This window comes from Manis javanica, chromosome 5, assembly GCF_040802235.1.
Source record: "Manis javanica isolate MJ-LG chromosome 5, MJ_LKY, whole genome shotgun sequence".
NCBI classification, from domain to species: Eukaryota; Metazoa; Chordata; class Mammalia; order Pholidota; family Manidae; genus Manis; species Manis javanica.
Genome location: NC_133160.1, coordinates 131,475,407 through 131,498,761, shown reverse-complemented (window position 1 = coordinate 131,498,761; position 23,355 = coordinate 131,475,407). Strand labels below are relative to the sequence as shown.

At 39.5% G+C, this 23,355-nt stretch overlaps 1 long non-coding RNA gene and 1 pseudogene across 1 annotated transcript in view; both read right to left on the bottom strand.

The window, feature by feature from the left end:
- Positions 1-23,355, bottom strand: part of LOC140849403 (uncharacterized) — a 76,312-nt gene that overhangs the window by 10,421 nt on the left and 42,536 nt on the right. The window lies entirely within an intron of this gene.
- On the bottom strand, positions 14,884-15,390 carry LOC108391897 (small ribosomal subunit protein eS24 pseudogene; annotated as a pseudogene).

Here is a 23,355-nt window from a genome sequence, read left to right as displayed (position 1 = left end):
CTTAAGAATACAAGTTCTCAGATTCAAAAAAGACATATGCACCCCTATGTTTATCGCAGCACTTTTTATAATAGCCAAGATATGGGAGCAACCTAGTGTCCATCAGTAGATGAATGGATAAAGAAGATGTGGTACATATACACAGTGGGATACTATTCAGCCTTAAGAAAGAAACAAATCCTACCATTTGCTACAACATGAATGGAGCTGGAGGATATTATGCTCAGTGAAATAAGTAAGGTGGAGAAGGACAAGTACCAAATGATTTCCCTCATTTTTGGAGTATAACAACGAAGCCAAACTGAAGAAAAAAAACAGGAGCAGACTCAGAGACTCCAAGAAGGGACTAGCGGTTACCAAAGGGGAGGGGTGGGAGAGGGTTGGTGGGAGGGAGAAGGGGATTGAGGGATATTATGATTAGCACACATAACATGGGGGTCATGGGGAAGCAAGTATAGCACAGAGAAGGCAAATAGTGAATCTGTGGCATCTTACTACACTGATGAACAGTGACTACAATGGGGTATGGGGGGGACTTGATAATATGGGTGATTGTACTAACCATATTGTTTTTCTTGTGAAACCTTTGTAAGAATGTATATCAATAATACCTTTAAAAAATACCTCAAACTCCTTTCCTAACTACTTGTCCTCCAATACCTATTGTCTGCTTTTTATACAGAAATAGAATTTGTAACTGGGCACAACAAAATGAAGACACATTTTTCCATCCTCTCTAAATGTTGCCATGTCACTAAGTTCTAGCTAATGGATGTAGATGGACTTGTAAATCCACTTCCAGATCCCTCCTAAGTAGACAACTCAAGTGTGCCCTTTACTTCTCTTTTACCTCTTCTTCCATCCAGCTGTGAGGAACATGGCCTGATGGTGAAATGCCCTCTTGGTCTATGAGACTCATGACATATCCTGGGGACCACAGATTTGAAAGATGGAATGCACAGACAGGATAGCCATCATAGTAGTCCTGAATGGACTTGGACATAAGAGAGAAATAAAGTTTCCCTTTGTTTAAGTGGTTGCTATTTGGGGTTTTTCTATTACTTGTAGCTAACCCGAATTCTCATTTACAGATACAATCCCTAGAATTTTGAAGCTGTTATTCTCTGGCCTCCTGGTGTCCCCCCACTAATGAGAAGAATAATCTGTCTTCTTCTTTCAGTAGCTTTTAAGATGACCTCTTTCTGTTGTGCAGTTTCTTTTCAGTGTGTATAGGTATGAATTTATTTTCATCTATCCTGTTATGCCCATGGTGTGCCTTAGGTCTCATATCCTATTTCAGTTCTGAGATAATCTCAACCATTACCACCTTGAATATTGTGCCTCCACATTTCCTCTAACCTCTCCTGAAACTCCTATTCAAAATATGTTGGAGTCTCGGGGGGGAACTCAATAACATGGGTGAATATAGTAACCACAATGTTGCTCATGTGAAACCTTCATAAGATTGTATATAATTGATACATTAATAATAAGAAAAGAAACACTGTTAACATTAATTGCCAACTACCTCAACAAAGCTGGAAAAAATAAAATTAAAAATTAAAAAACCACATTACTAACACCCCAGAAATGATCCTTCATGTCTCCTCCCAGTCACTATTCACTTAAGAATAACCACCATTCTGGAGATGGATTAAAGATGGTGGCGTGAGAGGAGAGACAGAGGCTTCCTCCTAAAACTGGATACAATTAGAAAATTTAATTGGCACAACTAATCCTGAGAGAGCAACAGGAAAGAGGACAGCATCAGACTGCACACACCTGGAGAAAAGAGCAGACCTCACGGAACGGGGCACCAGTATTGCTTCCCTGTGACCCCCAACGTTGCTTCAGGGGCTGAGCAGCTCCAGAATAGAGCTTCTGGACACTAGAGGGCGCCATATACAAACATGAAAGGCCAAAGGAACCTTGTCCAGAGTAAAATTATTAATACAACTCCCGAGAAAGACTTAAATGATATGGACCTCGTGACTCTTCCCGAAAGGGAGTTCAAAATAAAAATCATCAACATTCTAATGGAGGTACAGAAAGACATCCCAGAACTCAGGAATGAATTCAGGTCAGAGATCTAGTCATTGAAGAGCATGATGGAGGGTATTAAAAGCAGGTTGGATATGGTGGAGGAGACAATAAATGAAACAGAAACTAGAGAAGAGGAATACAAAGAAGCTGAGGCACAGAGAGAACAAAGGATCTCTAAGAATAAAAGAATATTGAGAGAACTGTGTGACCAATCCAAGCAGAACAATGTTTGCATTATAGGGATACCAGAAGATGAAGAGAGAGAGAGAGGGATAGAAAGTGTCTTTGAGGAGGTAGTTGCTGAAAACTTCCCCAATCTGGGGAAGGACATAGTCTCTCAGGCCATGGAGATCCACAGATCTCCCAACACAAGGGACCCAAGAAAGACAACACCAAGACATGTAGTAATTAAAATGAGAAAGATCAAGGATAAGGACAGACTGTTAAAAGCAGCCAGAGACAGAAATATGATCACATACAAAGGAAAGCCCATCAGGCTAACATCAGACTTCTCAGCAGAAACCTTACAGGCCAGAAGGGAGTGGCATGATGTATTTAATGCCATGAAGCAGAAGGGCCTGGAACCAAGATTACTTTATCTGGCAAGATTATTATTTAAATTTGAAGGATTGAACAACTTCCAGATAAGCAAAAGCTGAGAGAATTTACCTCCCACAAACCATCTCTACAGTCTATATTGGAGGGACTGCTATAGATGGAAGTGTTCCTAAGATTGAAAAGCTGTCACCAGAGGTAATAAAACAACAGTAAAGAAAGTAGAACAGCTAATTATGAAGCAAATGCAAAATTAAATTAACTATCCCCAAAGTCAATCAAGGGATAGACAAAAAGTACAGAATTTGATACCTAATATATAAAGAATGAAGGAGGAAGAAGAAACAGGAGGAGTAATAGAAAAGAACCTTTAGATTGTGTTTGTAACAGCATACTAAGTGAGTTAAGTTAGACTCTTAGATAGTAAGGAAAGTAACCTGGAACCGTTGGTAACCATGAATTTAAAGCCTGAAATGGCAATAGGTACATACCTATCAAAAATCACACTAAATGTAAATGGACTGAATGTACCAATCAAAAGACATAGAGTCACTGAATGGATAAAAAAACAAGACTCATCTATATGCTGCTTACAAGAGACCCACCTCAAACACAAAGACATGCACAGACTAAAAGTCAAGGGATGGAAAAAGATATTTCATGCGAACAATAGGGAGAAAAAAGCAGCTGTTGCAGTAGTAGTATCAGACAAAATAGACTTCAAAATAAAGAAAGTAACAAGAGATAAAGAAGGACATTACATAATGATAAAGGGCTCATTCCATCAGTCCAACAAGAGGATATAACCATTATAAATATATATGCACCCAACACAGGAGCACCAGCATATGTGAAACAAATATTAACAGTACTAAAGGAGGAAATAGAATGCAATGCATTCATTTTAGGATAATTCAGCACACCATTCACTCCAAAGGACAGATCCACCAGACAGAAAATAAATAAGGACTCAGAGGCACTGAACAACACAGTAGAACAGATGGACCTAATAGACATCTACAGAACTCTACACCCAAAAGCAACAGGGTACACATTCTTCTCAAGTGCACATGGAACATTCTCCAGAATAGACCACATACTAGGCCACAAAAAGAGCCTCAGTAAATTCAAAAAGATTGAAATTCTACCAACCAACTTTTCAGACCACGAAGGTGTAAAACTAGAAATAAATTGTACAAAGAAAGCAAAAAGGCTCACAAACACATGGAGGCTTAAAAACATGCTCCTAAATAGTCAATGGATCAATGACCAAATTAAAATGCAGATCCAGCAATATATGGAAACAAATGACAACAACACAAAGCCCCAGCTTCCTTGGAACGCAGCAAAAGCAGTCTTAAGAGGAAAGTATATAGCAATCCAGGCATATTTAAAGAAGGAAGAACAAACTCAAATGAATAGTCTAATGTCACAATTATCAAAACTGGAAAAAGAAGAACAAATGAGGCCCAAAGTCAGCAGAAGGAGGGACATAATAAAGATCAGAGATGAAATAAATAAAATTGAGAAGAATAAAACAATAGAAAAAATCAATGAAACCAAGAGCTGGTTCTTTGAGAAAATAAACAAAATAGACAAGCCTCTAGCCAGACTTATTAAGAGAAAAAGAGAATCAACACACATCAACAGAATCAGAAACAAGAAAGGAAACATCATGATGGACCCCACAGAAATACAAAGAATTATTAGAGAGTACTATGAAAATCTATATGCTAAGAAGCTGGAAAACCTAGAAGAAATGGGCAACCTCCTAGAAAAATGCAACCTTTCAAGACTGACCAAGGAAGAAACACAAAATCTAAACAAACCAATTATCAGCAAAGAAATTGAAGTGGTAATCAAAAAGCTACCCAAGAACAAAATCCCTGGGCCAGATGGATTTACCTCAGAATTTTATCAGACATACAGAGAAGATATAATTCTTATTCTCCTTAAAGTTTTCCAAAAAATAGAAGAGGAGGGAATACTCCCAAACTCATTCTATGAAGACAACATCACCCTAATACCAAAACCAGGCAAAGACCCCACCAAAAAAGAAAATTACAGACCAATATCCCTAATGAATGTAGATGCAAAAATACTCAACAAAATATAAGCAAACCAAATTCAAAAATACATCAAAAGGATCATACACCATGACCAAGTGGGATTCATCCCAGGGATGCAAGGATGGTACAACATCCGAAAATCCATCAACATCATCCACCACATCAACAAAAAGAAAGACAAAAACCACATGATCATCTCCATAGATGCTGAAAAAACATTTGACAAAATTCAACATCCATTCATGATAAAAACTCTCAACAAAATGGGTATAGAGGGCAAATACCTCAACATAATAAAGGCCATATATGATAAACCCACAGCCAACATCATACTGAACAGTGAAAAGCTGAAAGCTTTTCCTCTGAGATCAGGAACAAGACAGAGATGCCCACTCTCCCCACTGTTATTCAACATAGTACTGGAGGTCCTAGCCACAGCAATTAGACAAAACAAAGAAATACAAGGAATCCAAATCGGTAAAGAAGAAGTCAAACTGTCACTATTTGCAGATGACATGATATTGTACATAAAAAAAACCCTAAAGACTCCACTCCAAAACTACTAGAACTGATATCGGAATACAGCAAAGTTGCAGGATGCAAAATTAACACACAGAAATCTGTGGCTTTCCTATACACTAACAATGAACTAATAGAAAGAGAAATCAGGAAAACAATTCCATTTACAATTGCATCACAAAGAATAAAATACTTAGGAATAAACCTTACCAAGGACGTGAAAGACCTATACCCTGAAAACTATAAGACACTCTTGAGAGAAATTAAAGAGGACACTAACAAATGGAAACTCATCCCATGCTCCTGAGTAGGAAGAATTAATATTGTCAAAATGGCCATCCTACCCAAAGCAATATACAGATTTGATGCAATCCCTATCAAATTACCAACAACATTCTTCAATGAACTAGAACAAATAGTTCAAAAATTCATATGGAAACACCAAAGACCCCGAATAGCCAAAGCAATCCTGAGAAGGAAGAATAAAGCAGGGGGGATCTTGCTTCCCAACTTCAAACTCTACTACAAAGCCACAGTAATCAAGACAGTTTGGTACTGGCACAAGAACAGAGCCACAGACCAGTGGAACAGAATAGAGACTCCAGACATTAACCCAAACATATATGGTCAATTAATATATGACAAAGGAGCCATGGACATACAATGGGGAAATGACAGTCTCTTCAAGAGATGGTGCTGGCAAAACTGGACAGCTACATGTAAGAGAATGAAACTGGATCACTGTCTAACCCCATATACAAAAGTAAATTCAAAATGGATCAAAGACTTGAATGTAAGTCATGAAACCATAAAAGTCCTAGAAAAAAACATAGGCAAAAATCTCTTGGACATAAACATGAGTGACTTCTTCATGAACGTATCTCCCCAGGCAAGGGAAACAAAAACAAAAATGAACAAGTGGGACTATATCAAGCTAAAAAGCTTCTGTACAGCAAAGGGCACCATCAATAGAACAAAAAGGTACCCTACAGTATGGGAGAATATATTCATAAATGACAGATCTGATAAAGGGTTGACATCCAAAATATATAAAGAGCTCATGCACCTCAACACACAAAAAGCAAATAATCCAATTAAAAAATGGGCAGAGGAGCTGAACAGGCAGTTCTCCAAAGAAGAAATTTAGATGGCCAACAGACACCTGAAAAGATGCTCCACATCGCTTGTCATCAGACAAATGCAAATTAAAACCACAATGAGATATCACCTCACACCAGTAACGATTGCCACCATCCAAAAGACAAACAACAACAAATGTTGGCGAGGTTGCGGAGAAAGGGGATCCCTCCTACACTGCTGGTGGGAATGCAAATTAGTTCAACCATTGTGGAAAGCAGTATGGAGTTTCCTCAAAAAGCTCAAAATAGAAATACCATTTGACCCAGGAATTCCACTTCTAGGAATTTACCCTAAGAATGCAGCACTCCAGTTTGAAAAAGACAGATGCACCCCTATGTTTATCGCAGCACTATTTACAATAGCCAAGAAATGGAAGCAACCTAAGTGTCCATCAATAGATGAATGGATAAAGAAGTGGTACATATACACAAAGGAATATTATTCAGCCATAAGAAGAAAACAAATTCTACCATTTGCAACAACATGGATGGAGCTACAGTGTATTATGCTCAGTGAAATAAGCCAGGCGGAGAAAGACAAGTACCAAATAATTTCACTCATATGTGGAGTATAAGAACAAAGAAAAACTGAAGGAACAAAACAGCAGCAGAATCACAGAACCCAAGAATGGACTAACGGTTACCAAAGGGAAAGGGACTGGGCAGGAAGGGTGGGAAGGGAGGTATAAGGGCAGGGAAAAAGAAAGGGGACCTTATGATTAGCATGTATAATATGGGGGGGGGGGGCACAGGGAGGGCTGTGCAGCACAGAGAAGACAAGTAGTGAGTCTACAGCATCTTACTACGCTGATGGACAGTGACTGTAATGGGGTTTGTGGGGTGGGACTTGATGAAGGGGAGAGTCTAGTAACCATAATGTTCTTCATGTAATTGCAGAATAATGATAATAAAATGAAAAAAAAAGATTAACCACCATTCTGATTTCTAACACCAATATATATATATATATGTTGGAGCCTCTTAATCAAGACGTCATATGTCTCAACTACACTTTTAACCATCTGCATTGCATACTGTTCTTTATCTTTTAAATACCCTCTTAGATTGTGAACAAGCTGAAGTTTATTCCATCCTTTGAATTTTTTCACTGCATTTTTTTGCTCTAGGGTTTCTGTGGACAGGTAGTTAAGTCTTGCTCTTCTTGTTTGTTTTGTTTTGTTTTGTTGATGGTGGTGTTTTTATCCACTCAGATAATCTGTCTTGTAATTAGTGCATTCAAATTAAAAGTGATTATTGATACATTTAGATTAATACCAATCATGTTTGTAACTGTTTTCTATTTTTTGCATTTGTTCTTTGTTTTTCTTCTCCTCTTTTTATGCCCTCTCTGATTTTAATTGAACAGTTGTATGATTCAATTTTTATCTCCTCTGTTAGCATGTCAATTATATTTCTTTTAAAAACATTTTTTAGTGGTTGCTCTAGAGTTTGCAATAAAATTCTTAATATGTCTATCTTCAAATAACACTGTGTAGTATATGTGCCTCATAATACAGTACTTCCAATTCTTCCTTCCCAGTCTTTAGCATATTCCTGTAATTCATTTCACTTAATTCATATGCCATAGTCATCCAGTACATGTTTACTATTACTTTCAATAAAATTATCCTTTAGGTTAATTAAGTATAGGAAAAATCAAATATTTTGTTTTATTTTCATTTTTCCTTTCTCTGGTATTTTCATTTCTTCATGCAGATGTTAAGTTTCTAATCTATATAATTTTCCTTCTTCCCAAAGAACTTCTAATATTTCTTACAGGGTAGGTCTGCTGGTGATGAATTCCCTCAGTTCTGTTTTTTTTTTTCAGCTGAGAAACTCTTTTCTCTTCAGTTTTGAAGGATAATTTCACTGGATATAAAATTGTAAGTTGGTGAGTTTTTGCCTTCTTTCAAATGCTTTAAATTGTTCACTCTGCTCTTTTTTCTTTACATGGCTTATAATGAGAAATTTGCTGTAATTTCTATCCTTCTTCCTTTGTTGGTATGTGGCATTTTCTTCTGACTTCATTCAAGGTTTTCTCTATGTCTTTGGTTTTCTGTAGTTTAAATATGCCAGATAGGCCCATTTGAATAATAGGCTGCCTGTGAAATAATAGCCTAATTTTCAGGAGTGAATTGATCTCTATATTTTCAAATTGTTGGCTAACTTCCTTTGATTAAGTTCCTTCTGTAATTTAGAATTTGATTTATAGATGCATCTTGAGCAGAAAGGTTTTGTTTTGTTCTGTTTTGTTTTCTTTGTCTCTGTAATATCATCCTTACCTGTATTTTGTGGATATCTCCATTAGACCCTCTGGAATTTAAACCAGAACTCTGACATCTGTTGGAAACTCAGTACCCCTGTATTCTGATGAGGTTGAGGATAGTGTACATCCATCCAGTCACCTACTTTAGCAGGCAGCAGCAGGTACTCAGACTGACCTCTCCCTCTGCCCTAGGTATATAGCTTTATATTAGTTCCATATATATTTTCCAGGTCAAGGGAAGTGTACCTCTCCTTTGTTTCCTGCTTTTTGCTGCTGAGTCATGCAGAAGTTTATTTTGTTTTGGAATGAGGGTTGTGTCTGTTTAATTTTTCTCTTTTAAAGCTTTGCTAAACATTTATTTGGGGTAAAACAGGGCCTAAAAGCATGAATTTATAATCCCCTTTGGCCCAGAAGACATATTTATCTTAGCAATATCTCTATGAGACACACAAAATCAGGCTTTATGTACCAATTTTACAAATGCAAAGATAGCATAACAGGTGATCAGCCAGGGCTCACATTGGTAAGCAGGCTTCCTGAATCTGTTGTAAGCACATGATATTCATAAGAATATCAAACCTGTGATGTTCATATCTCAGTCTCTAACATTTTCTTGCTTACAACATTTGGAATCTGGGATATGATGGAGAAGTTCTGTGGTAGGTAGGCCCAATGTTTCTTTTAACAACTGAATCCAAGAGCGTTTCTACTTTAGAGTCAGTGGTTTCTGCCAGCAACTCTCTGAGCCACTGGCTGAGCTTCATAGCACTGTCTCATGGTATGGGTTCCTTCATATGCTCTGTACAGAAAAACTATGTAGATTTCATTTGTCTCTCTTCAGTCTTCAATCACATACAGATGGTTTCTAATGACTTCAAATCCATTCCATTCAGACCCTCCCCCTTCCTCCAATCTTCCATCTTTGTCAGATTTCATCACCTAGAGATTGGAGCCCCTGAGCATTTGTGAGAGAGGGAGGAGGAAGAAAGAGTGTTTATATTTATACTTTTCTTGAATTTTATGGCCTTCATTACTCAAAGCTGTGTGAAATTGAGGGAAACACAGTTGGCCTGAACCCTGGAGCCATCTGTTCAACTTGCTCAAGATATTGGTACTTGACTGTTTACTAAACAGACTATCCTGAGTGGCAGCCCAAAGCCTGGGGCTGGGACTTCTGTTAATCATTAGGCATTTAACAGGCAGTTGGGGCCCATGCTAGCTTTGCTATCATTGCTCTCAGAAGCAATATTCTGTACCCTGCTGTCAGCCACACAGCAAGAGATGGACTCGGCGGTGTGTTTACTGGGAGGATTTCCAGCAGGCATGGGTTGCCACGTCTGAGCAGCAGTGGTCATGCTGTTCTGTGAGGGGTGTGACAAGTGTGCTTCTGTTGACTTTATTTTCACCAACACACGTGGGTGCCTAACGCTGTCTGAGAAGTTGGACTTTAGAGAGGAGCACAGGTTTAATTCTGTTGACAATTTAATGCTTGGAGGGAGAGGTGCTTTGCTGAGGCCTCTCCTTTGAGACTTTTGCCCTTCCACTAATCCTTTGCATAAACACGGCCTTAAACCTATTTATGAAGTATGTGAAAAGGCATGTGGAACTGTTGGTAAATAGTCCTTGTGAATAACATTTACTCATGGTCAGATGCTTGAGCCTGATCTTTTTGATGGGGGTTCACTGGTGCAAATCTTTGTGCAACTGCAGGTACAAATTGAACCCCTCTGACTGATTCTTGTGGCAGATTAGAGTTCATGACAGACATTTAGCCTTGGCAATAGATATAAAAAACTTCTCCTAAAGTCTCTGTATTCTACATGGCAATCATATTAGTTGAAAGACTTAAAAATAGGAAGACATGAAGTTGCAGAAAGGTGGACTGAGGCAAAGGCAGTCCATATTTTGAGTTATTGAAGGAAAAGAAAACTTTGGAGGCAAGTGTCCCTCACACCTAGTGGTGGGCTGGAGCTGGCTGGCCTGGCTCTTAAGAGTAGTTTGTGTCTCTCTTCCCAACTCTGTTTTCAGGGAAATCAGGTTGGTGGCTTTAAATTGACTATGGTCAGAATGCTTACTGTATTACCAATCAGGGCTTTTCCTCTTAGAGAGCCAAGTGTTAAATGTTTACCAGCACACTGCTGGATGAGGAAGACTCATTCTTAATTTCATTCCCAAGGAGTTGGGGAGGTTATATCATGTCAGCTATAAAGGCCTATCACAGTTGGAGACATGTTCACAGAAAAGTAATAAGAGTTTGACTCCATTACATGCCTGAGTCAAGAAATAGCCTCTGCATTTAAACTGAGCTCTTCCCTCTGGGTATGTAAAATAAGGCCACACTAGATATCTGGTGGGGAGTGTACAATGTAAGCAATTGCCAGCTTATTCAAGGTGTTCTGCTCAGTTTTATTGGTTGCATTCATTTTATTCACTTACTTATTGTTTCACAGTATTTATTGAGTTCCTCCTGTGTGCTGTGTTAGTTCTTGGAGGAACACAGACAGACATGGCTACTGTCCTCATGGCACTTACAGGCTAGTAGAAAAGACAGATATTAATCAAACAGCCATAAATAAGCGTATAATTACAAACAACAGTAGGTTTTATAAAGAGAAGGTATAAAATGCTAAGAAAATATATAACCTGATGACTTGATTTAGACTGAGAATGGGTGTGGGAGGTTTTTGAGAAAGTGTGGATTGAACTGAGATCTGACAGATTGGTAGCAGTTTAACTGGGTGAATGGAAGTGAGTGATGAAGGAGATTTAATCAGAGAGAACAAATGTGCAAAAGCCCTTGAAGTATAGGAACATGTGTACTAAAAAAAGATTAAAGATGGGCTGTCAGGCTGGAGAATGAGGTACAGAGGCAGTGGCACTGTGAGAGTTGTACTAATAAATTTATATTAGTCTAAAAGGAACAGAGAGCTATTAGATCAGGTGTAAATTTTTTAAAAAAATTTCACTTTGGCTATAGTATAAAGAACTGATTGGAAGGGGAAGAGAGAAGATAAGGACACAAGTTAGAAGCTATTATTGCATATTTCAGATGAGAGAAAGTAGAATCCTGGATGAGGCTAATGGCAGAAGTGATGAGGATGAGAAAAAAATGCATTTAAGAGATGTTTAGTATATAAAATTGAAGAGACTTGGTGATGTGTTAAATATAGGAATGGCAAGGAAGGGGGTCTTGTCAAGGATGGCTCCAAGGTTTTTGGCTTCAGAGATTGATAAGTGTTCAGTTTACTAAGATTGAGAACCAAAACGACAGAGCCATGAGTTTGGATTCAGGTATGTGGAGTTAAAGTACCTTTTGAGCATCTGTACTGGTGGTGTCTACTAGAGCCTTTGGACATACAGCTTTGGAGCAACCTGGAGAGGTCTAGAGCTCCCTGCCTCTAGGTGGTAACTGAGGCTGTGGTCCTATGAGGTCCTCCTCAGGTGGAGTGCAGAGTGAGAAAGGAGAGGGCCCAAGCACTGCATTGAGAAATTTAATATTTAAAGATTCAGGAAAGGAGAATCAGCCTGCAAGATTGAGGGAGTAGTCAGGGAGATAGGAGGAAAACCAAGAAAGATGAGGCGGGGGGTGAGATAGGGGATTAATTGTAAATGGGCTGGAGGGATCTTATTGGGGAGATGAAAATGTTCTAAAACTGATTTTTGGTGATGGCTCCACCATTTGGTAAAGTTACTAAAAAGCATTAAATTGGACACTTGAAATAGGTGGATTTTATTTTTAGCAGTGTTTAAAAGCACTGTTAAACAACAACAAAACCCATGAGAGTGTGGCATGGAGGGAAAGGTGAAACTCTTCCAAGAAGGAAGAAATAGTCATGTGTACTGAATGTTGGTAAATTCAGAAAAATAAGGACTGATGGTCACTAACAAATTGAGAAGTTTAAGCAGATATGTAATGCAAAAATAAGTCCAAATACTGGATAATATAATGCTGAAAAATATTGACCTGTATTTTGAAATATCTTCATAATCGTGAGAAGATCCACATGACTTGCTTCTTCCTTGTTCTCAAGTAAGGAGAGCCTAAATAAAGTGTTTGTCAGGTCCTCTGCATGACATGGCAGCTAGGAAATGGAATCTGGCAGGGCAATTCTATTACAACTGGAAGTCTTGTTGATGTGCGGGTCAGCATTAGCCTCCATTTGTGATCAAACAATATATTTAGAATATGTTTACGTGAGACACTGAGAACATTGTAGAACTCTTCATTTTTCTTTAAATGATCTAATGATTACAAAAGAATTATGTGTGTAATAATAATCTTCATTAACATCCTCATCCAGCATGTGACACAGAGTAGGTGTTCAATGAATATTTGTTGATGACACATTTGCCCATTTAGGAGTCCACTAATTCTTCATTAGTTCTTACTCATTTTTCATTTGATTACCCAAATTAATTTCAACTAGTCAGCCATAAATAAATTCTTCCTTTACCTTAGCCATCTTTCAGAACTTATTTTTGCTATAAATGTTATCTTATTTCTTATATGTTTTATTTGGATCTTTAATTTAAAAATGATATTTTTTCCCATTTTATTCCCTGTCCTAACCAATAAATACCTCTGACTTCTAAATTAGGCCTCACTCAAGAAAACATGTACAAAGATTATTTTCAGCTGAGTTTCTTAATTTAGGTAGCTGTTGAAGACTGTTAATATATGATTGCCAATCCAAATTTTTAATGAACCATTCCAGCTGAATTTAAATGACTTTTCCAAATTGGTGTTTAGGAAATGCTTAACTCAGGTCATTTGATGTTTACTAAAGTTCTCGAACTCATCTTATACTTGCAATAGCAACACAATGTTATTCTCTAAGGACAGGAAATCAGGGAGCAGAACTGCAGTTTTTGGAGATGTCTCTGATGGAAGAAGTCAGAGAGGACAGAGATGACCTGGAAGTGATGAGTTTGGACAGAATTTTAGGTAAGCATCAATCTGTGTGAAGTGACTGTGGTGTTCTTTTAGATCTGACTACTTTTATATGTCTTCCCTATTGATACTTCTTTTTCCTAGCTGGAAATTCACAATGTTAGAAAAGTTGTTCTGGATTAGACAATACTGGAGAGGTGTTCTGGGCTATGCAGCAGGCATACAAAATTAGGACATTCCCTCTTCACCCTATTGACTTAAACTCTCCATTACCTCTGTGAACACACTGATGCTCACAGAACAGTAAGCATTTGAGATATTTGATGGCTCTCTCATGGGCCCATACACTTCTCTTTCCACAAGTAAGGTTGTATGTTTACCAAGCATCCATTGTCCTTGTGCTTGTTAATTACCATTATGTAATTTAATTTATATATAAATGTTTGACAATGAGATACCATATCAGGGAGAAAACAGTGTTTCTATGAAAACTAGGCTGAATGCTTTTGAAAAACTCACTAAGATGAGTTGCTCCAAAATACTATTGGACTGGGTGTGAATAAAACAACTATAAAGACTGGGTGCAAAGATGTTACAAAAGTATAGCTTCTGTCTAAGGTGACTTTGTAAGAGTTTTTAAGTTCATGTTTTACTTAAAAATTGAAACTGGAAGTAATATACAGTGCAATACAGATTTGTTTATACTAGAAATTAAACATGGAACACTAATCTTAAGAGATCTGGGGCTGAAATCATAAGGTTGGTGAAAGACTATCCATTCATATGCTTTAAATTCAAGAAAAATGTCTAAGGCATATAAAAATAACTTTCTATAGATCTTTAACTAATATTTTTGATGAACCAACTAATGTAGAACGGGAGGACTTCAACTGTTCTTGTGATTTTCCCAAGGCACTGCCTCTGTTCCCTCTGTCTTAAATACCCTCCCTCACTCCTGACATGTATTTGCCCCAGTTCTTTTTCCTCTCTCCCTCTCTTTTCATTCTTCAAGTCCTTAGACTCCCACTCCAATGCTAAATTCTGTGAGGAGCCTTTCTTGTCCCTTTTTTTAGATTTAAAATTTTACTTTATTTCAATCTCTAAGTATTGCCTTTATTTGAATTGCTCAGATAGATCCTTTCCATTCCAAAAAGGAATGTAAAGTGTTCCTAGTAGTGCAAACAGTCACTATGTTCTATTTACATAGAGTCTGCAGAAAATCTAAGTGTAGTAAAATTACAAACTGAATGTTTTTATTCTTGGACCACAAGAGATTTTCAAAATTGCTTTGATCTTTAAAAATCCATCATTTTTTTTTTCAGATTGTTCGGTCTAGTGTGCCACCTCTGTGCTGGGTGCATCATATTTGGACTGTACTTAAAGCATAGTTTGTGTTGTATTCTTTTATTTTTAAAGTTCTTAGTTTATTAATCCTCTCATAAAAACTCTGCACAATCACCACAGATAAAGTCACTGCAGAATCTTTACTCCTTCTGTTGCCCAGCCTCCAGCTCACTTTTTGCCAGCACCAATGTGGGTGTTTGCAGTCCCCCTGCCTTTCTTCATTCTGTTCTTGTGGTTCTTTTGCTGTTTTTTTTTTTGAGGTCTTTTCTTCTCATACAATCTATGTCTTGCAAGTCTATGTTTGCATTCATTTTTCTTTGCATAATCCAAAGAATTGTAAATCATGCCAAAGCCAGTTATCCTGCCACCATCAAAATGGGTTCTGAACCCAAATACAAAGATGACATCTGGTGTAGCCTTGGACATTCTGGCTAGTTTTTCCTGAATTTCTGTCTTAGGTACCATTGCTTTCCCAGGGTGAAGGATGTCAGTGACCATTTGTTTCCACTAAAGTGGTCTGTTGGTCATGAACTTCCCATTCTGGGTAGTTACTGTGTTATTCATGATGGCAGTGGATCTTCAAACAGGCAGGGAGGAAAAGAAAGCCAGTTTGTGTTGTATTCTAATAATTTATTTAGCTCATTTCATTGTCTTTGGGAACCTTTGAGGTTATTCTCTATTGATTGTCCCTTTCTCTTGAGAATGGGTCACATTTTCCTGTTTCTTCATATGCTGAGTAATTTCACTGGATCATGTCCTGGATATTGTGAATGTAATGTGATGACTTTGGATTGTGTTATATTCCTCTGAAGATCATTTACTTTATTTGTTTTAGCAGTTAATTTTCTTATCTGGATTCAAAATGCAAACTCTGTCTTTTAGGCAGCAACTCAAATCTTGGTTCATCCTCAGCTGGTCTGCCTGCAATCTACCTGAAATGTTCATTGTTTGAGAGGAAGATAGAGACCCAGACAGAGTTTATACACAGAATCTGGGTTCTCTCCTCTGACTCTTTCTTTTCTGTGATTCCCCTCTCACTCACCAGTGAAATTTTTTATAGGATTTTATCCACTCTGCTCCTCATAACACCCTAAAAAGATAACACCCTAAGTTCAAAAGCTATAAAAATAGGAAACATCTAATGCTGTTTCCTCTTTTCCAAAAGGAAAAATTCAAAGAACAGAATCTTCCTCCTCTTTTTTCCAAGTGTTAATTCCTTTCCAGAATCTTCCTGCTCTTGTTCACTCTCCAGTTCCTTCCAGTTGTGTGTTTTTTTTTGTATATTATCCAGAGTTTATAGTTGCTATCTGTGAGAGAATACAGATTACACATCCCACCAGAAGCAGAAGTACTGCGTGGTGTTTGTACTTCTGTGTGTAAACAATAAACAACATCTGACATATTGTGTGGGCCCTCAGGGAACTTTTTGTGTTGGGCAAATGACACAGAGGGGCATCACTAAAATGATCAAATATGTTAAAGGGAAGGGAGGCAGGAAGTTTGTTCTCATTAGTTCATGTTGATTTTTTAAATAATAATTAGACTTCCAAGGGCATAAAATTGCAGAGAACTTGAAGAATAGAAAAAGTAGGTTCCTAGGTGGCTCAAGTTAGCATGAGACAGGAAGTCACTAGAGGCAGGCTCAGGGTGGTCACAGCCACAGGGTCAGGTATTATCTGGGAGGGTTTTAACTTGTGCAGCTCTGGACATGATTCCACTGACAAAGAGAGTTTCCCTAGACCTTGGCATTATTAAGCTTCAGAGTAAATATTTGCCTCATAAGAAATCCCCTTGAAAAATCTGTTAAAGGCAGTTTAGAGAATAACAGAGTCACAACCGGCTAAAAGACAATAAACAGAGCAGCACAATAAATAGCAATTACCCACTAGGGAGGTGTCTGCAGGGGTATAAGGGGCTGGTGTTGGGCCTTTTCTCATTTATTATCTTTATTAATGACCGGGAAGTGGTGTAAACAGCTTGCTAATGAAGTGGCAGGCAGGCCTGCAGTGGGAGGCACTGTGGCTGGAAAGAGGAGAATGCAAACTGAGCTAATATAACAAGGTTAGGACACTAGGAAGAAAAATCAAAGGAATGAGAGTCAGCAGGGAAGGAATATTGTAACTGTCAAAGGAAAAATGATCAGAAGTGCAGCTTTCTGATGGTAGGGAGTAGAGAAAACAAGAAAAGAAACAAATGCCTGGAAAGAACCTGGAAATAAATGTAAGGCAGAAAGAAAGCATTCACTGATGACTTCGTACCTCTTCTGACACTGCAGGCTATAAATGCCATTGAGATATGAAAGGACCAGGGAAGTCCTGAGACCCCAGGAAGGAGGTAGGCTCTGCTCACTGTTACACCTTCATAGTTCTCTCCACTCCTTGGCGCTGGGGGTTTCTCAGCTGGAGACTGGCCCAGGTCTAGTTCAGTATGGCTCCTTTATGGTCCTGGTCCACTGGGAGACTGTCACAGGCAGGTGGACATAGGACCTGAGTGCAGAACATTAGGATCCCTGACTATCCCATGAGAAGTACCTTACCTTACCACCTATAGTCATTTATGTATTTGATTCACGTCACAGCTCTTAGGTCTGTCAAAGATGATCTTGCCTCCTCATTGATTGATCGTCTGTCTTTCCCACAAGATCATAAAGTCCCTTCAGGACAGGGTGCTCCTCTGTCGTGTTCACCTCTGCAATGTTGAGGACAGTGCTTGGCTCACAGTAACCAGGAAATAGATATTTGTTAAATAAACAATTGAAGAAAAGAGTCCTGTCCTCTGTGCTCATTTTACAGAAGAGCACACAAAGCAGCAGGGTGACTTGCCTGCTGTTGCACAGGTGAGGCTGGACCTGCCCTAGAACCCACTTCTGATCCCAGCACCTTCTCCTTCTTTACCTTCCTCAGGCCTTTAATGAAATCTGCCATCTCAGGAGCCCTGTCCTGGCCACCCCGAGGGAAACAGCACACCCTCCACCCAGCCAGCGTTTCACATTCCCTACCCAGCTCTGTCTCCACTCCCCCAGCCTGAATGCTACCATGACTCTACATGTCTTACCCTGTTCATTGTGTGTTGCTCTCTGCAGAACATAGGCTGCAAGAGAGCAGGAATTTTGCCTGTTGTGTTCATTGTTGTAACTCCAGCACTGAGCACAATACCCAACACAGAGTAAAGAATAAATATTTGCTGCTGAGGAATGAATGAGCAGGATTATGGTCCTCAGTATTTAGGTATGCAATAGGACACAGCTTCCACATGATGGTTGCAAGTCCAGTGAATGGCAGGTAGAAGTTAACACTAAATTTGTGTTCTCCTGAGTCTCAGGTCTCCCATATAGGTAATGGGATTACACAACAATCAAATGATGTAATTTCTATAGACCCCTTAGCATGTGTCTGGCACACAGTAGGTTCTCAGTAAACATGATTTATCCTTTGTCTTAATCTGTCTCGTGAAGATCCAGATAGGGTCTCCTGATCTCAGACTCAAGGAACATGTGGAAGCCCCTTGAGATGAGTGCTGAGCAGGTAGAAATGATGAGCCATGGATAGCCTGGTGGGGCACCAGTGAAAAGGCATCTGCTGCCCCTTCACTCTGCCTGGGCTGGGACGCATGACACACACTTTACTCTGAGGGCAGAAGTCAACGTGTTAATCATGGTGAGAGGAAAAGTGCACCTCGTTGGAATCTTCCCACTCTGTTCGGGAGCATTTGCAAAAGCATGTAGGTCAGCAGGAGGTCTTCTGAGAAAGTGAGTGAGGACACAAGAACCTCTCTGCACTTATTCCAAGTGGAGGACAGGCTGCCTCCTGTCTTGCAGTTGGGAGGTCTATCCTGTCATGTGACCAGGTGAAATGCCCACCAAAAGGGCAAGCTGGGGGAGCTTCGTGGGCCTGTACGCTGCATGATACCCAGGGCTCTGCCCACCAGTGCTGGGTTGCAACCTCATTCGATTCCTCTGTGAGTCAGCTGAGCCACAGGAAGAGAGCTGCTGCCTGTGGAGGCACAACACGGGGTACAAGACACCTCCCTCAGGCTCTGTGGGCCCCAGACACCTCCATCACCTGCCCCCCCTAGGGATAGGATTCACTTCTTCAATCGTTCATTCAGCAAATATCCTGAATGCTATGAGCCAGGACCAGCCCTAAACATGGATGCTGCAGGGGGGAACATGAGAGATGAGACCCCTGTCCTTTATGAACCTTATATTCTTGCATTGAAGACAGATAATCAATCATCGAGTAACTAAGCAAGATCATATGTGATAGACACAAGAGCTGTGACATGAATTGAATAATAAAATGACTATAGGTGGCAAGTAATTTTTTGAAATTAGGGTAGCCAAGGTTCTTAATGTCCTGTATTCCCCATTCTGCTACCCACCTGCCTGTGACATCTCCTCCAGGCAGGTTCTGTCCCTTCAGACTGTGGGGTCCCTACAGCTAGAGAAGATATTCAGGTGCTAACAAGTGCCAGCCGCCCCTTGCAGGAGGCCAGCCGCAGCCTTGCGGTTTCTTTCCAAAGTGTGGTAATGACAGTGAGAACCAGTGAACTCAGCCAGCGGGCAGTCAGCAGGTGCAGCGTATTTGGAGGCTCTTGAGAACCTCTCCTCCTGGAAGAGCAAGCTGCAGCCTGCAGGAAACGTTAGGCTTACGCTTCCACCCTCCGACCTTTGCAAACAAGTTATTAGCAGTTTTACATTTTCCGTCAGGGGAATCAGTGTTAACTTACCTTGATATCTATCTGGCTCCAAGCCACCTACTCCTGCTCACAGCTCCTTAGCTAAAGAAGGAAAGGAAGAAAGGGGGGAGAGAAAGAAGGGGGGAGGGAGGGGAGGAAAAAGCGAGGAAGGAAGGAAAAATATTAAAACGCTACCTCAAAAGCTTGCTACGAAACGGACTACACCAGCCTGAAGGACGGACTATAAGTGGGTTCTTTAGGATCACAAGTCCCCAGAGGCTTCCAGTACGTTTTCTGGGACTTTTGCTTTCTGTAGAGATTCAGAGGAAGTGCTTGGGTCACTGGCATATTAGAGAAGAGGTTTAAGCTTTCTTCACCATTATAACCTGTAATTTTTCCCGCTTCCTCCAAGATTAATGGACACGGAGGTTCAAGGTCTTCGAGGCCTCTCAGCCTCAAAGAAACTATTCCTTAGCCTGGAAAATAACGGCAGGCCATACAGATTGCATGTCACCCATGACACCAAGTTCCCTCATTTTAATTTGGAAAGTTAAATTTCTTAATAACAATAGTAGCTCAGATTAGTTGAGGCTCAGATCTATGCCCTTACAAGCATCATCTCTTTTAACTTGAAAAAAAAAAACCCTTGATCTCCATGGGGACTCACAGTTCCAGCACTCTCTTTGACTGGGTAGGCTAGTTTACCTAATTCTGGAATTCAGTCTCAAGATGCCTGCATAGGTAAGTCACATTATCCATATCAGCTTTCTCAGTAAATGAAGGTGATATTTTGGTTTACAGGCTGCCTTGCTCTTTTTGTCTTATATCTCAATTGGTTCGAAACTTGGTCAGAGAAGAGAAGTGTTGGTTGTTGGGCACCCCCAGACCCCAAAGGGAGTTTATTTTATACAGCTGCATTCTGTACCCACCACAGCCCTGTAGGTTTGCGGCACTGTTTTCTCCATCATAGAAAACATTGTGCGCACCTTTACGACCTCGTTGAAAATAGAGGCTCAGCAGGTATTGGCCTCTCTTATAGTAAAGCACACCAACTGTCAGAGTTCACCACGAGATGAAAGTCTAGACCCTGCATTCAGGAAGAAGCAGAGCTCAGAACCCACTGAACCCACAGGTGTGTTGGGCAGACAATGGACGTGGGAAGGCATCACTCCTGAAATGGCTGCTTGGATCTGGAGCAAGCCTGACCCAAGAGTAGCCAATCTGTAGACATATATGAGGTCTGGCACAAGGACTTTGCAGTGGGGACAATGTCAGTATTAAAGATGTAGACAATACCTGCCATGTATGAACCATTTATTGGATACTAAGCATTGTGCTAAGTGCTTAATATTTATTATCTTATTTAGCCCCATTGCATCAGATAAGTATTGTTATCACCATTTTATATATGTGGAAACTAAATCACACAGAGATGAAGAAAACTTGACCAAGAGACAAGAGAGAGAGAGAGAGAAATCTATGTAATCCAAAAGTAAAGTACAATGTAGGTGTTAATATGAGTTCATGAACTGAATTGCCTGCATTTGAATTTGTTACACTTGGTGCTATCCTTTTGCACATCCATAAACTGGCCCAATGAGGGTAACTACCTCTATTATTATGAAGTTTAAAGGACTTACTACTTGTCAGGAGCTTAGGACAGTGCCTGGGACCTAATATATGTTCAATAAATATTAGTTAATTAATACCATTCTTTTTCCATAACTACAAATAACTCAGGGATATCATGTGATGGCAAAGTTGTCAAATCAATAAATTGTTTCCAGGACAGCTATTATTTTTATTATTATTTTAGAAATATCTCCTGGACACATGGGCAGGACATCTCTCTCCATGAGGAGGAAGTGCCGCGTGTGTGATATTCCTGTTGCCTCTCTCTGCCTGCTCATTTACTCCTCCTTATTTGTTCACTCAGTGTTTGTTGAATACCTTAGATGAGCTAAGCAATTTCCCTAAGCGCTGGGACTATAGCAGTGAACAAGAAAGATTCCTGTCCTCATGGGGCATATATGAAATGAATGACATCATATTTCCTGTATGTTCTGATCTTATTCAGTGTTTTGATGACCTTCCTCTGTCATTCTCCTGTATCTCTGGATCTGGGCACTGTCCCTTGTCACAACTTCACAAACACCCAAGATACACTGGAAAAGAGATACAGGGAGCAACTCTATCCGATCGGTTAGACTGGAAGGCGATGCTGCTGCTGGGGTCCCAGCTCTTCTCTTCTGGAGGTGCATACATGCTTCTGTGTTCCTCATGCTGTCATTTTTTGGGGGGGCTGCATTTGTGGTCATCCAGGCCTGTCTATGACTGGGTAGGCTGGGTTGCCTGATTCTGGAGTCTAGTCTCAAAAAATCCATACTCACCATATAAACCACATTCTCCAAAATCAGCTTTATCAGTGAAAAAAAGGTGATTTAGTTTCCTGGCTGCCTTATTCTTTTGTCTGATTTCTCAATTGGCTCAGAACTTGATCCTGGAAGAATAGTGCTGTTTACTGGTCTCTCCTGAATGCCAAATGAAGCTTACTTTGTACAACTACATTCTGTACACACAGAAGATGGTATTTAATACATGGCTGCTGTGTAACTTCATATCCACATTAGTTAAGAGTTGACAAATGTTCATTATAAAACAAATGGTAAGAAAATCTCTTTCCTCTGGAGAATAACACTAAATGATTTAATTTACTGAGCATAAAAGAGTCAGGGAATCAAAGGCATACTTAAAAACTTGAATGGGTATTTTCTGTTGCCTTTTTCACTGAGTGGTGAACATTGCTCAACAGTTAATGGAGAACATTAAATTGTAATTATACATTAATTATAATGTACATGTATAAATACATATTTGTTTTATATGTGTACACAGAGCTTACAGTCATTTGTAACTCAAGTTTTATAACACCCAAGGAATCTTGGCCTAGCTCAAGAGGCCATGACCAATGTTCTAATTTCTAAAGCTCAGTTAATGTCAGTTCATTTCAATTTGAAAAAGACAAGATAGTCTACATGTCACGTTGATGATGGGAGGGTGAGATGACTAGAAAAATGGAGATTGTTCCAAAAACCAAAAGGAAGTATTTTCTAACTTCAAAATATGACTCCTTGATCTGATTTTCAAGATCCCTTCCTTCCATATTTCTACAAATCCCTAAACTTCACAGTTGTCTCTTTGGCCAAAGCAGCCACTTTCATATAGCACAGACTCACACCTTTTTAGGTAGCAAAAGTGAACACTCAACAGCTACCTTTATAATTTTTAAACCCTTTTCAGTTGTGGAAACATTTTTATATCTGTTACCCAACAACTTTTTTTTAATGTTGTTTTAAGAGCATATGCAATATCCTTTATTGAATTCAAAAAATTAAATACCATCAGTTTGGTTATAATGTGACTTACAGTTTGCCAGACTTCAATTCATGTCCACAGATTTTCATGAATATTCCCCATGTCCTCCTCCTGTGCCCTCCTTGGGCTCGCCCTTCTCCACAGCCCTCCTTCAGTATCTCCTTCAACCTGAGGTACCTGGTCAGACCACTGGTCAATCTCTGCAACCCTCCAGGCAGCTCTCTATGACCAAACTTTTTTTTAGAAAAGCAACACTTTCCTTCAAGCTAATGGAGGTGATGAGAGTGACGAACAAGATAGAACCATTTGTTTATGTGTTCATTTTATTCAACAAACCTTATCTGACTCCCTGATATATTATAGAAACTGTGCGAGGGACTGGTTATATAAGGATGATCAAAGCACTCTCCTGGTCCTGAAGGTGCTCAGAGATTAAATAAGGATCAGGAGTGCTATTTCCTCCTCCTGCCCATGGCA